Source organism: Rhinopithecus bieti, unplaced genomic scaffold, assembly GCF_001698545.2.
Source record: "Rhinopithecus bieti isolate Rb0 unplaced genomic scaffold, ASM169854v2 scaffold_2272, whole genome shotgun sequence".
Lineage (NCBI taxonomy): Eukaryota > Metazoa > Chordata > Mammalia > Primates > Cercopithecidae > Rhinopithecus > Rhinopithecus bieti.
The window spans coordinates 6724352-6737897 of record NW_016804163.1 but is presented as its reverse complement, the minus strand read 5'-3'; the positions used below and the strand labels follow the sequence as shown (position 1 = coordinate 6737897).

The following is a 13546-nucleotide window of genomic DNA, read 5'->3' as shown; positions in this document are numbered from 1 at the left end:
CCTCGTGATCCGCCCGTCTCGGCCTCCCAAAGTGCTGGGATTACAGACTTGAGCCACCGCGCCTGGCCGAGAATTTCCCTCTTAACATTCGGATCACACTAAAGATGAGAAACAATCATTTTTTTTTTTTTTTTTTTTTTTTTTTTTTTTTTTTTTTTTTTTGAGATGGAGTCTCATTCTCTTGCCCAGGATGGAGTATGGTGATGCAATCTCAGCTCACTGCAAACTCCACCTCCCGGGTTCAAGCAATTCTCCTGCCTCAGCCTCCTTAGTAGCTGGAATCACAGGCATGTGCCACCATGCCTGGGTAACTTTTGTATTTTTAGTAGAGACAGTGTTTCACCATGTTGGCCAGGGTGGTCTTGAATTCTTGACCTTAGGTGATCCACCCACCTTGGCCTCCCAAAAGTGCTGGGATCACAGGTGTGAGCTACCATGCCTGACCATAAGCAATCAGTTCTTAAATACAAAAAGTTAATGGAGGAAGTAGAAGTGAAAATAATTATTTTTATTTTATTTTATTATTTTAATTTAATTTTTTTAAAAATAATTTCAACTTTTATTTTAGATTTTAGGTGTACATGTGCAGAGTCATTACATGAGTGTATTGTGTGATGCTGAGATTTGGAGTACAATTGATTTTATGCCCAGGGACTGAGCATAGTACCCAGTAGATTGTTTTTCAGCCCTCTCTTCCCCATCTAGTAGTTCAGTGACTATTGCTGCTATCTTTATGTCTATGAGTACACAATGTTTAGCTCCCACTTATAAGTAAGAACATGTGGTATTTGGTTTTCTGTTCCTCTCTTAATTTGCTTAGGATAATGGTCTTCAGCTGCATCCAAGTTACTGCAAAAGATATGGTCTCATTCTTTTTTATGGATGTGTAGTATTCCATGATATATACACACCACATTTTCTTTATCCAATCCACCACTGATGGGCACCTAGGTTGATTCCATGTCTTTGCTATTGTGAATAGTGCTGCAATGAACATACAGGTGCATGTTTGTCTTTATGGCAGAAAATTTATTTTCTTTTAAACATATACCCAATAATGGGATTTCTGGTTTGAATAATAGTTCTAACTCCTGTGAGAAATCTCTAAACTGCTTTCCACAATGGCTAAACTAATTTACATTTCCATCAATGGTGTATAAGCCTTCCTTTTTCCCTTTTTCTCTGCAGTCTCACCAGTATCTATTGTTTTTTGACTTTTTAATTCATTTACATTCAAGGTTATTATTTATATGTGAGGGCATATTCCTTTCACTTTATTAATTGATTTCTGGTTCTATACTTATTTTTGGTTTCTTTCTCTCTTATTGTTTGTCATTGTTGTTTGGTGTATTTTTTTTTTTTTTTGTCATGGTAATATTTGTGTTTTATCTCTTCTTTGTCTGTGTGTTTGCTCCAGCAGTGGTTTATATATATATATTTTTAATGATGGTACATATTATTCTTTTGCTTCCAGTCATAGGACTAAAGAGTTTTTGTAGTGCCAATTTTGTGGCGATGAATTCCCTCAGCTTGTTTGTTTGGCAAAGATGTCAGTTCTCCTTCATGTGTGAAGAATATGAAACCAAACTAAATGTTCAGCAATGGATGGATGAAGAAAATGTGGTGTGTATACACACACACACACACACACACATATATACACACACACAATGGAATACTATTCAGACATAAGAAAAATAAAATCATGTCATCTGCAGCAAAATGGATGGAACTAGAAGTCATTATGTTAAGTATTAAGTTTAAGAAGCCAGGCATAGAAAGAAAATGACTCACGTTCTCACTCACATGTGGGAGCTAAAAAAGTTGTAGAGATGTTTCACCTCCTTGGTTAGATGTATTCCTAGATTTTTCTTTTTTTCTTTTTTTTTTTTTGCAGCTCTTTTAATGCTATTGCATTCTTGATTTTATTCTCAGCTTGAATGTTATTGGTATATAGAAATACTACTGATTTTTGTTCATTGATTTTGTATCCTGAAACTTTACTGAAGTTTAGATCCAGGAGACTTTTGGCAGAGTCTTTGGGGTTTTCTAGGTATAGAATAATATCGTCTCTGAATAGAAATAATTTGGATTCCTTTGTTTTTTTTTTTTTCTATTTGAATGCCTTTTATTTCTTTCTCTTGCCTGATTGCTTTGGCTAAGTCTTCCTCCTTTTTATTTTGTATTTCAGATTCCAAAGGGTGACAAAAGTACCCATTGCCTATTTAGAAGAAATTTTAGTCCAATTTTGTCATTTCACTATATACCAAAACTGTGTTCTTTAAATCCATGAAGGTTGGTGACTTCCTCACAGTCATACAATATGTTCACATACATCTAGGGATAATATTTTGGTCTTTCCCTATGGTATCATTCTGCAAGTGTTATAAAGAAAAGGAAGAAAGGAAAAGGGGCAGGTAGGGAGAGAAAGAGGGAGGGAAAAGGTCTCATTATATAATCAGACAATGCATATTTGATTTACCTTTAGAATCTGAATTCTAATATTTTATATATTATTTTACACTTTATGTAGTGACAACTGCTTCATTATCAAACTTGATTAAACAACCTCACTCTGGCCCCTCCCCACAATGGTAGTCAGCATCATGGAAGATAGATCTGAACTGCTTGGAAGACATAGATATTTCTTTCTTTTTCTTCTCTCTGTGATTATTTTGTTAGAATAATCAGAGAATGTGTGAGAATTTGTCCTTGTCATAGAATCTGTGCTCTTAGACATTTTGTTCCCAGAGGATTCTGTCAAGATATTCATTGAAGAAAGCAGAATTATTGCAGTTTCAAAACTCTTTGACAAATGTTTTTTCCCTATATTCTAATGCCTAAATCTCAGTATTAAAAATAGTCATGTTTAAGGACTGAAGTCATCATCCTTTGTAAAACCAGCATCTCCAATTTTAATGAATGTGATTATCTTTGATAAATGTCATTCCGTTTCTTTTTGGTGAACCCCTGTGGCTATTCATCTTTCATAAGAATAGCTGAAAATAACTAGAATTTTTAAAACAGCGTTAAACATAAATGAAACAGTGAAACATAAATTCCTGGAAAAAAATCAGGAAATTGACTTGTTTGAAATCAAATATTTTCAAGAGAAAGATTACCTTTAAATAAAGAAGTGTGCTCAAAGCCAAGAGTTGTGGCTGGTACCTCTAATCTCAGCAATTTGGGAAGCTGAGGTGGGGGGTTTGCTTGATGCCAGGAATTTGAGATGAGCCCAGACAACATAGCCAAATCTTGTCTGTACAAATATGCATATACATATGTGTGTGTGTGTGTGTGTATATATGTATATATATATATGTCAGGTATGGTGGTACACACCTGTAGTCCCAGATATTTAGGAGGCTGAAGTAGGAGGATGGCTTGAGCCCAGGAATTTGAGGCTGCAGTGAGCTATGATTGCAAGGCACCACTGCTAGTTCCTTCAAGAAATAAAAAAATCAACCAGAAGGGATCAGTGTCAAACACAGAGAATTTCTTATTTTTTCTTTTATGTACAAATTTGTGTAAGAAGTGAATTTATATAAAATAGAACAAACTGGTAAAAGTCTGTAAAATATCTGAGGTCAAGAATAATTTTGATTTATTTATTTATGGGGAAATGTCTATATTCTCTTGTAGCAATTAATGTCATGGAAAGACATCCACTGAAAATCTAGTTTAGGAATTAAAGTAAGATTAGAAATTAATCTTTAAAAATTGTTTTTGCCTTTGTAGATCACATCGATAGGAATATGAAAACATTATTGACTTTGCTAAAATACAATCTTACATTTAAGGAGCCATTTAAGAAAAACACAATTCAAAATTATGAATTAGGACTTTAAGCATTGCAAAATGCTCCCGGCTTATGCTTCACCTGTTTTCAACTTATATGATGTAAATTTTGGAGGAAGAGTTCACATAATTCCTTGCTTGCCATTCAAATTTTCTGTTCCTATTTTCTGTGCTCAAATGCAGAACGTACATTAATGGAACCTGAATCATCATTCATGCAGTAAAATCCCTGCTCTTCATTCATTCAATCAATACTTTTAATTCATTCCATTTAATCACCAGTACCCATTTTGTATTCTTCCTTCTCAACATAAGCATCTATTCTCATGTCTTTTTGTTTATAAGTGCCTTTGGAAAAGGCATTTTTTTTATGTGTGTACATTTTCAACTTATGTAAATGCTATTAGTTTACATATAAGATAATATGTTTTTAAAAATATTGTTACTTGGCATTATGTTTATAAGATTCATCCATGTGACTATATGTACATCTAGTCCGTTGCTTCCTTTTACTCTTTAGTATCATACGAAGGGCATCCATCAACCTTTATCTATCCATTCTCCTTGCAATGAACTTGCCAAACCTCACCTTCAACGCCAGACTTACCCAAATAATGCTGTAATAAATGTTACACTTGTCCTCTTAGAAGTCTGCATGAGAGCCAGGCGCGGTGGCTCACACCTGTAACCCCAGCACTTTAGGAGGCCGAGGCAGGCGGGTCACGAAGTCAGGAGATCAACACCATCCTGGCCAACATGGTGAAACCCCGTCTCTACTAAAATACAAAAAAAATTAGCCGGGCATGTTGGCACCTGCCTGTAATCTCAGCTACTCGGGAGGCTGAGGCAGGAAAATAGCTTGAACCAGGGAGTCGGAGGTTGCAATGAGCCGAGATCATGCCACCACACTCCAGCCTGGCAACAGAGTGAGACTCCATCTCAAAAAAAAAAAAAAAAAAAAAAGAAGTCTGCATGAGAAATTTATTGGCATATCTAACTAGTAGTGGAACTGCTGAATCACACTGCAGGTGGGATTATACAAAATTTAGTTAAATGTACCAGATGCTCTCCACAGGGTCTGCTGCAGTTTACAATTCCAGGTCTCCACACCCCATCAGTTATCCATCTNATCCATCAACCTTTATCTATCCATTCTCCTTGCAATGAACTTGCCAAACCTCACCTTCAACGCCAGACTTACCCAAATAATGCTGTAATAAATGTTACACTTGTCCTCTTAGAAGTCTGCATGAGAGCCAGGCGCGGTGGCTCACACCTGTAACCCCAGCACTTTAGGAGGCCGAGGCAGGCGGGTCACGAAGTCAGGAGATCAACACCATCCTGGCCAACATGGTGAAACCCCGTCTCTACTAAAATACAAAAAAAATTAGCCGGGCATGTTGGCACCTGCCTGTAATCTCAGCTACTCGGGAGGCTGAGGCAGGAAAATAGCTTGAACCAGGGAGTCGGAGGTTGCAATGAGCCGAGATCATGCCACCACACTCCAGCCTGGCAACAGAGTGAGACTCCATCTCAAAAAAAAAAAAAAAAAAAAAAAAAAAAAAACTCTCCATGAGAAATTTATTGGCATATCTAACTAGTAGTGGAACTGCTGAATCACACTGCAGGTGGGATTATACAAAATTTAGTTAAATGTACCAGATGCTCTCCACAGGGTCTGCTGCAGTTTACAATTCCAGGTCTCCACACCCCATCAGTTATCCATCTTTCCAACTTTTGTTAATCCAATAGGTGTCAAGTGATGTTGCTTTGCTTTGATTTGCATGTCTCTGATTTCTAGTAAGTTTGAGTGTCTCTTTATGTATTCATGTACAGTTAGTCTTTTGGTGTCCATGGGAGATTGGATCCATCAGATGCTCAAGTCCCTGATATAAAATGGTGTAGTATTTGCATATAGCATATGCACATGCTCCCATATGATTTAAATTATCCCTAGATTACATATAATACCTAAGACAATGTAAACTCTATGTAAATTTTGATTATACTGTATTGTTTAGGGAATGATGACAAGAAGAAAAGTCTGTGCATGTTTAGTACAGACACAACCATTCATTTTTATACGTGAATATTTTGCATCCTCAGTTGATTGAATCCACTAATATAAAACCCATAAACAGGAGCCGGCTCCCTGTGTGTCTGTCCGCTCGCCCTCTGCTGCGTCCTGCGGCGTCCCACTGCCCTCCTACCGTCCACCATGGCTCTGCTGCACTCCGGCCGCATCCTCTCCGGGATCGTCGCCGCCTTCCACCCGGGCCTCGCTGCCGCGGCCTCTGCCAGAGCCAGCTCCTGGTGGACCCGTGTAGAAATGGGACCTCCAGATCCCATTCTGGGTGTCACTGAAGCCTTTAAGAGGGACACCAATAGCAAAAAGATGAATCTGGGAGTTGGTGCCTACCGGGATGATAACGGAAAGCCTTACGTGCTGCCTATCGTCCACAAGGCAGAGGCCCAGATTGCCGCCAAAAATGTGGACAAGAATACCTGCCCGTTGAGGGACTGGCTGAATTTTGCAAGGCATCTGCAAAACTAGCCCTGGGTGAGAACAGCGAAGTCTTGAAGAGTGGCTGGTTTGTCACTGTGCAGACCATTTCTGGAGCTGGAGCCTTAAGGATCGGAGCCAGTTTTCCTGCAGAGATTTTTTAAGTTCAGCCGAGATGTCTTTCCGCCCACACCAAGCTGGGAAAACCACACATCCATCTTCAGGGATGCTGGCATGCAGCTACGAGGTTATCGGTATTATGACCCCAAGACTTGCGGTTTTGACTTCACAGGCGCTGTGGAGGATATTTCAAAAATACCAGAGCAGAGTGTTCTTCTTCTGCGTGCCTGCGCCCACAATCCCACGGGAGTGGACCCGCGTCCGGAACGGTGGAAGGAAATAGAAACAGTGGCGAAGAAAAGGAATCTCTTTGCGTTCTTTGACATGGCCTACCAAGGCTTTGCCAGTGGTGATGGTGATAAGGATGCCTGGGCTGTGTGCCCCTTCATCAAACAGGACATTAATGTTTGTCTCTGCCAATCATATGCCAAGAACATGGGCTTATATGGTGAGCGTGTAGGAGCCTTCACTATGGTCTGCAAAGATGCAGATGAAGCCAAAAGGGTAGAGTCACAGTTGAAGATCTTGATCCATCCCATGTATTCCAACCCTCCCCTCAATGGGGCCCAGATTGCTGCTGCCATTCTGGACACCCCAGATTTGCGAAAACAGTGGTTGCAAGAAGTAAAAGGCATGGCCGATGACATCATTGGCATGTGGACTCAACTGGTCTCTGACCTCAAGAAGGAGGGTTCCACTCACAACTGGCAACACATCACTGACCAAATTGGCATGTTCTGTTTCACAGGGTTAAAGCCTGAACAGGTGGAGTGACTGACCAAGGAGTTCTCCATCTACATGACCAAGGACGGCTGCATCTCTGTGGCAGGAGTCACCTCCAGCAACATAGGCTACCTTGCCCATGGCATTCACCAGGTCACCAAGTGATGTCCCTGGTGCAAGGAAACAGAGACAACTTTTCTGTCTTCAGCCTCTGCTATTGAGAGCTTCACACAGATGATGAGAGAAGGTGGATGGTGGTGAGTGAATCATTTCTTTCAACCACAGTGTGTAACACTCAGCATTTGAATGTTTCTAAGAAAAGAACATGTAGTGACACAGGGCAGAGGCATCCGTGGCTGGCGTCTGGAACATTAAACCAAACTCTCTCCCCTATCCTTTTATCTCCAACTTTTTTCAAAGAGTTTACATGTGCAAGAAAGTCATCGCACCAAAAAACCTGTCAATTATGCCATTGCAATATTTCAGAAGCTTTAACTGAAGTGTCAGGTTCCTTGTGAGAAATAGCACAGGTTAGAGACTTTGAGAGAAGACCTAGTTCTGTCATGAACAGTCGGCCTTGTGTCTGTCCTCCCATCCTGGAGCAACTTTATCAACAGGCCACACTGCAGAAATGATGTTTTATGAAAACCAATGGGGCTGCTGCCACCTCAGCAAGGAAAATAATGCAGTTTCCTATCTTATGTAAGAAAAAGAGAAGGCTCTCTTTTTCTCCCTTGTCATTGCTGTTCTTTTCCTTACGTACAAACATTTTTAACTACTGCAGATTTTCATCCCATTCTACTGCTTGACTGACCATCAACTCCATCCTATCGAGATTTATTTAAGAATGAAGAACATAATTTTCTGCTGATGCCATACCCTCACCTTTCTCAGCAAAGAATAGTGGAGAGTAGGAAACTGTACTTCATCTAGGCATCCTCTTGAATGATTGTGTAAGTTTCTCCGGTTGGGATGTTGTCTCTGCCCAGTTGGACCTCCTCCCTTTGTTGAATGTGGTATACAGCCACTCATCTCACACCGTGAGTCCAGTGGCGCAGGGTGGTACCAGGAAAGAGGATATTCTAGGCTTTGTGTGCTGCTAGCTGGGTTCAGCCTTCACCCACTGGAAAGAACCACCATCTGCTCTAACCATGTAGACTTATTGAGGCCTGGTTTCTCTGTTACAATAAAATTACTGTAGACCCCCCCACCAAAAAAAAAAAAAAAATACAAAACAAAACCCATAGATACAGAGAGCTGACCATACTTCCTAAGTTCGGAGTTTCTTATTCAGACCCTTTGCCCATTTTTCTATTGCAGTTACTGTCATTTTCCTATCAATTAACAATGTCTATACATTTATACATGGTATTTTCTGAATATTATTCAATTTTTTGCCAAGACATATAAGAATCTTCTCTCATTTTTTTCGCTATAAGAACCATCCATACTATATGTCTTTGAATAGAAATCTTTAATTTTGATACAACCAAATTTATCATGCATATGCCTTATTATTTTTACTTTTGAAGTTTTACCAAGTCATGCTTTATAAATATGTATATATATGCATATAAATCCTGTATTTCTATTAACTTTAATATAAAGTTTTTCTCCTCTTACACATTTAGTTTTAATCAATTTTTTATATGTGTAATGTAGGGATTCAGTTTTATTTTTTAAAGAAGTTAGTTTTTCAAATACATTATTTTTTATTGATCCCTAATATTTTACTTATTTATGGAGTAATGTGATATTTTGTTACATGCATAAAAAGTGTAATGATCAAGTCAGGGTATTTGGGATATCCATCATCTTGAATACTTATCATTTCTATCACTTGGGAACATTTCAAGTCCTCTCTTGTAGCTACTTTGTTATATGCTGTATATTATTGTCATTTCTAGTCATTCTAGTTCACTGTCAAACATTAGGAGTTATATCTTCTATCTAACTGTATGTTTGCACCCATTAACCAACCTCTCTTCATCCCCTCTCCCACTCACATACTCTTCCCAGCCTCTGGTATCTATCGTTCTACTCTCTAACTCCATGAAATCAACTTTTTTAGCTCCCACATGTGAGTGAGGACATGAGTATTTGTCTTTCTATGCCTAGCTTTCTAAACTTAATACTTAACATAATGACTTCCAGTTCCATCCATGTTGCTGCAGATGACATGATTTTATTCTTCTTAAGTCTGAATGGTATTCCATTGTGTGTATATGTATGTTTATATATACACACCACATTTTCTTCATCCATCCATTGCTGGACATTTGGTTTTGTTTCATATATATGTTATTGTGAATAGTGCTGCAATAAACATTGGAGTGCTTGTATCTCTTTGTTATACTGATTCCTTTTCTTTAGGATAAATACCCAGTAGTGAAATGGCTGGATTGTATGGTAGTTTTATTTTTAGATTTTTGAGAAGTTCCACACTGTTTTCCATAGTGGCTATACTAATTTACATTTTCACTAACAGTGTATAAGAGTTCTTGATGACTCCAGCAAGTGGCTTATTGATGTTATCTTTTCAAAATACAAACATTTTTGTTCACCCTTTGTATTATTTTGTCTCTATTTTGTTTAATTCTGTTCTGATCTTTATTTTATTCCTTCTACTAATTTTGGTTTTGGTTTGCTCTTGCTTTTCTAGTTTCTTAGGTGCATGGTTTCTTAGGTGCATGGTTAGATTTAAAAAAAAAAATTCTACTTTTGGATGTAGGTGTTTATTGCTTTAACATTCCTCTTAGCACTGTTTTGCTGTATCCCACAGGTTTTGGTATGTTGTGTTTTATTTTGATTTGTTACACGAAATTTTAAAAAATTTCTTTCTTAATTTCTTTCTTGAGCAGGTTATTTAATTTTAAATTTCATCCTTAATTTCTCCCAGGACATGTTATTTAATTTCCATGTATTTGTAAAGTTTCCAAAGTTTCTTTTGTTAGTGACTTCTAGTTTTGTTGATTATGGTTTGAAAAGATAAGTGACATGATTTCTATTTTTAAATATTTGTTGAGACTTGTTTTGTGTCCTAACATATGATCTATTCTGGACACTGTTCTGTGTGCTGATGAGAAGAATGTGTATTCTGTAGTGGTTGTACGAAATGTTCTTTAAATGTCTGTTACGTCCACTTGGTCTAAGTCTGTTTTATCTGATATAGGTATAGCTACTCCTGCTTACTTTTGGTTTCTGTTTGCATGGAATATTACATTACATTCCCTTACTTTCAGTCTATATGTGTCTTTACAGGTAAGATAAGATTCTTGTAGGTAACATATAGTTGGGTCATTTTTGAAATTCATTCAGCCAGGCTGTAGCTTTTCAGTGGCAGGCTTAATTTATTTACATTCAAGGTTATTATTGATATGTGAGGGCATATTCCTCTCATTTTATTAACTGATTTCTGGTTCTGTACTTATTTTTTGTTTCTTTCTCTCTTATTGTTTGTTGTTGTTGTTTGGTGGTTTTTTTGTCATGGTAATATTTGTGTTTTATCTCTTCTTTGTTTGTGTGTTTGCTCCAGCAGTGGTTTATATATATATTTTAATGATGGTACATATTATTATTTTGCTTCCAGGCATAGGACTAAAGAGTTTTTGTAGTGCCAATTTAGTGGCGATGAATTCCCTCAGCTTGTTTGTTTGGCAAAGACGTCAGTTCTCTTTCATGTATGAAGAATAATGTTGTTGCTATAATATCCATGGCTAGCAGTTTTTTTCTTTCAGGACTTTAAATGTATTATCCCATTCTTTCTGGCCTGTAAGGTTTCTGCTGAGAAATCCACTCTTAGTGTGATGAGAATTCTCTTATAAGTGACTAGACACTTTTCTATTGACGTTTTTAGAATTATTTGTTTGTCTGTGACTTCTGACAATATGACTATAACATGTTGTGAAGAGCTTTTTAATTGTATCTGCTTGGGGATTTCTGAGCCTCCTATTTGTGGATGTGTAAATCTCTTACTAGACAGAAAGTTTTCATCTATTATATCTTTAAGTAGGTTTTGTAATCAATTCGTTTTTTCTTTACCTTCTGGGATACCAAATATTTGAATATTCAGTCATTTTATGGTGTCCCATCTGTCAGGTAAGCTTTGCTCATTTTAAAGAAATTTTTTGTTCTTTTTTTTGAGATGGAGTTTTGCTCTTGTTGCCCAGGCTGGAGTGCAGTGGTTCAATCTCAGCTCACTGCAACCTCTGCCTCCCAGGTTCAAGGGATTCACCTGCCTCAGCCACCCAAGTAGCTGGGATTAGAGGCATGCTCCACCACACCCAGCTAATTTTGTATTTTTAGTAGAGATAGGGTTTCTCCATGTTGGTCAGGCTGGTCTTGAACTCCTGACCTCAGGTGATCCACCTGCCTTGGCCTCCCAAAGTGTTGAGATTACAGGTGTGAGCCACCATGCCTGGCCTCTTTTTTCTTTATTTTTGTCTAACTGGCTTACATTAAAAGACCTGTCTTCAAGTTCTGAGATTCTTTCTTCTGCTTGATCTAGTCTATTGTTGAAGCTTTTGAACATATTTTGTATGCATTCAATTAATTCTTCAGTTCCAGAATTTCTGTTTGGTTCTTTTTTATGATATCTATCTCTTTGGTAAATTTCTCATTCATTGTTCTGTTTCTCTGAATTCTTTTTATTGTTTTTCATAATTCTTTTGTATCTCACTGAGCTTCTTTAATATTTCAAATTTTTTAAATTCCTTAAATTCCTTTTTTTCTGTAATTTCTTAAATATCATTTTAAAATCAAGATATATTGCTGGAAAATTATTATGTTCCTTTGGAAATATCATATTTCCTTGTTTGTTCATGTTTCCTGTGTCTTTATGTTGATATTTGCACATTTGGTATAACAGTCACTTCTTCCAACTTTTTGAATTTGCTTTCAAAGGGGGAGGACTTCTTCCTGAAGCTGTATGTATAGTGTTGATTGTGTAGGGTGCTTTGGCTTTGTTTCTCGGTATATGTAGTAGTGTAGTCTCTGTATGATTTCTTCGACTGTAAATAGCATCAGTGATGTCTGTGATTTCCTCGGTGGCTTAGGGTGTGGTTGTTAGTGGATACTGTGGTGAAGTTTTGCTGAGCCCTGAGATGCTACATGGGTCAGTCTTCAGGCTCCAGTCATGGCAGCAGTGGGCTGAGTATTCCTGTCCTTGGGCTTCAGAGTGGCATATGCTGGCACTGGTGTTAGTGGGTTCAGGCAGGCCAATTCTTGGGCCTTCATGTAGCTTGCTTGGGTGCTGGAAATGACAGTGGTGGGCTGGATGAGGGGTTAGGTTCTTAGCCCTTGCGTAGTGTGTGTGGTACGGGCAATGGTGGTAGCAATAGTTGGCCAACCTTCTGGGACCCAAGTGGTTCATGCTGGTGTTGGCAATGGCTGTGATGGGTGGGGTGGGTGAATCCCCAGGCCTGTATGTGGGTGCCTTCCAGCTGTGTAGGTAGTGGTAGGTTGGTTGGGCCTGACTTCAGATCCCAGTGGAAGAGTTCAGGTGCCAATGGTTGTGGACTGAGTTGGGCAGTCCCCAGAAACCTGGATGGCATGCTTAGGTACTGGGAGGGCCAGAGCTGGGCTGGGCGGACCTGTTCTCAGGCCTCCTGATGGTGCATGCAGTCGCTGGTTGTGGTAGGCAGGTACAGGGTGCAAATATATATATATTTAAAAATTTGTGATTTGGGGCGGAGCAAGATGGCCAAATAGGAACAGCTCCAGTCTCCAACTCCCAGCGCGAGCAACACAGAAGACCGGTGATTTCTGCATTTTCAACTGAGGTACTGGGGTAGTCTCACTGGGGAGTGCCGGACAATTGGTGCTGGTCAGCTGCTGCAGCCTGACCAGCGAGAGCTGAAGCAGGGCGAGGCATTGCCTCACCTGGGAAGCGCAAGGGGGAAGGGAATCCCTTTTCCTAGCCAGGAGAACTGAGACACACAACACCTGGAAAATTGGGTAATTCCCACCCCAATACTGCGCTTTAAGCAAATGGGCACACCAGGAGATTATACCCACACCTGGCCAGGAGGGTCCCGTGGCCACGGAGCCTCCCTTATTGCTAGCACAGCAGTCTGCGATCTAACCGAAACGGCAGCAGAGAGGCTGGGGGAGGGGTGCCCGCCATTGCTGAGGCTTAAGTAGGTAAACAAAGCTGCTGGGAAGCTCAAACTGGGTGGAGCTCACAGCAGCTCAAGGAAACCTGCCTGTCTCTGTAGACTCCACCTCTGGGGACAGGGCACAGCTAAACAACAAAAGGGGAATCAGCAGAGGCCTGTGCAGATGCGAACGACTCTGTCTGACAGCATTGAAGAGAGCAGTGGATCTCCCAACATGGAGGTTGAGATCTGAGAACGGACAGACTGCCTGCTCAAGTGGGTCCCTGACCCCTGAGTAGCCTAACTG

The 13546-nt window shown here is 39.4% G+C and overlaps 1 pseudogene across 1 annotated transcript in view; it reads left to right on the top strand.

The window, feature by feature from the left end:
* Nucleotides 1-13546, top strand: part of LOC108526358 (aspartate aminotransferase, mitochondrial-like) — a 54041-nt pseudogene that overhangs the window by 5131 nt on the left and 35364 nt on the right. The window contains exon 2 of the transcript XR_001884502.1: nucleotides 5940-7401. The product of XR_001884502.1 is annotated as an aspartate aminotransferase, mitochondrial-like (transcript). The remainder of the gene's footprint in view (nucleotides 1-5939; nucleotides 7402-13546) is intronic.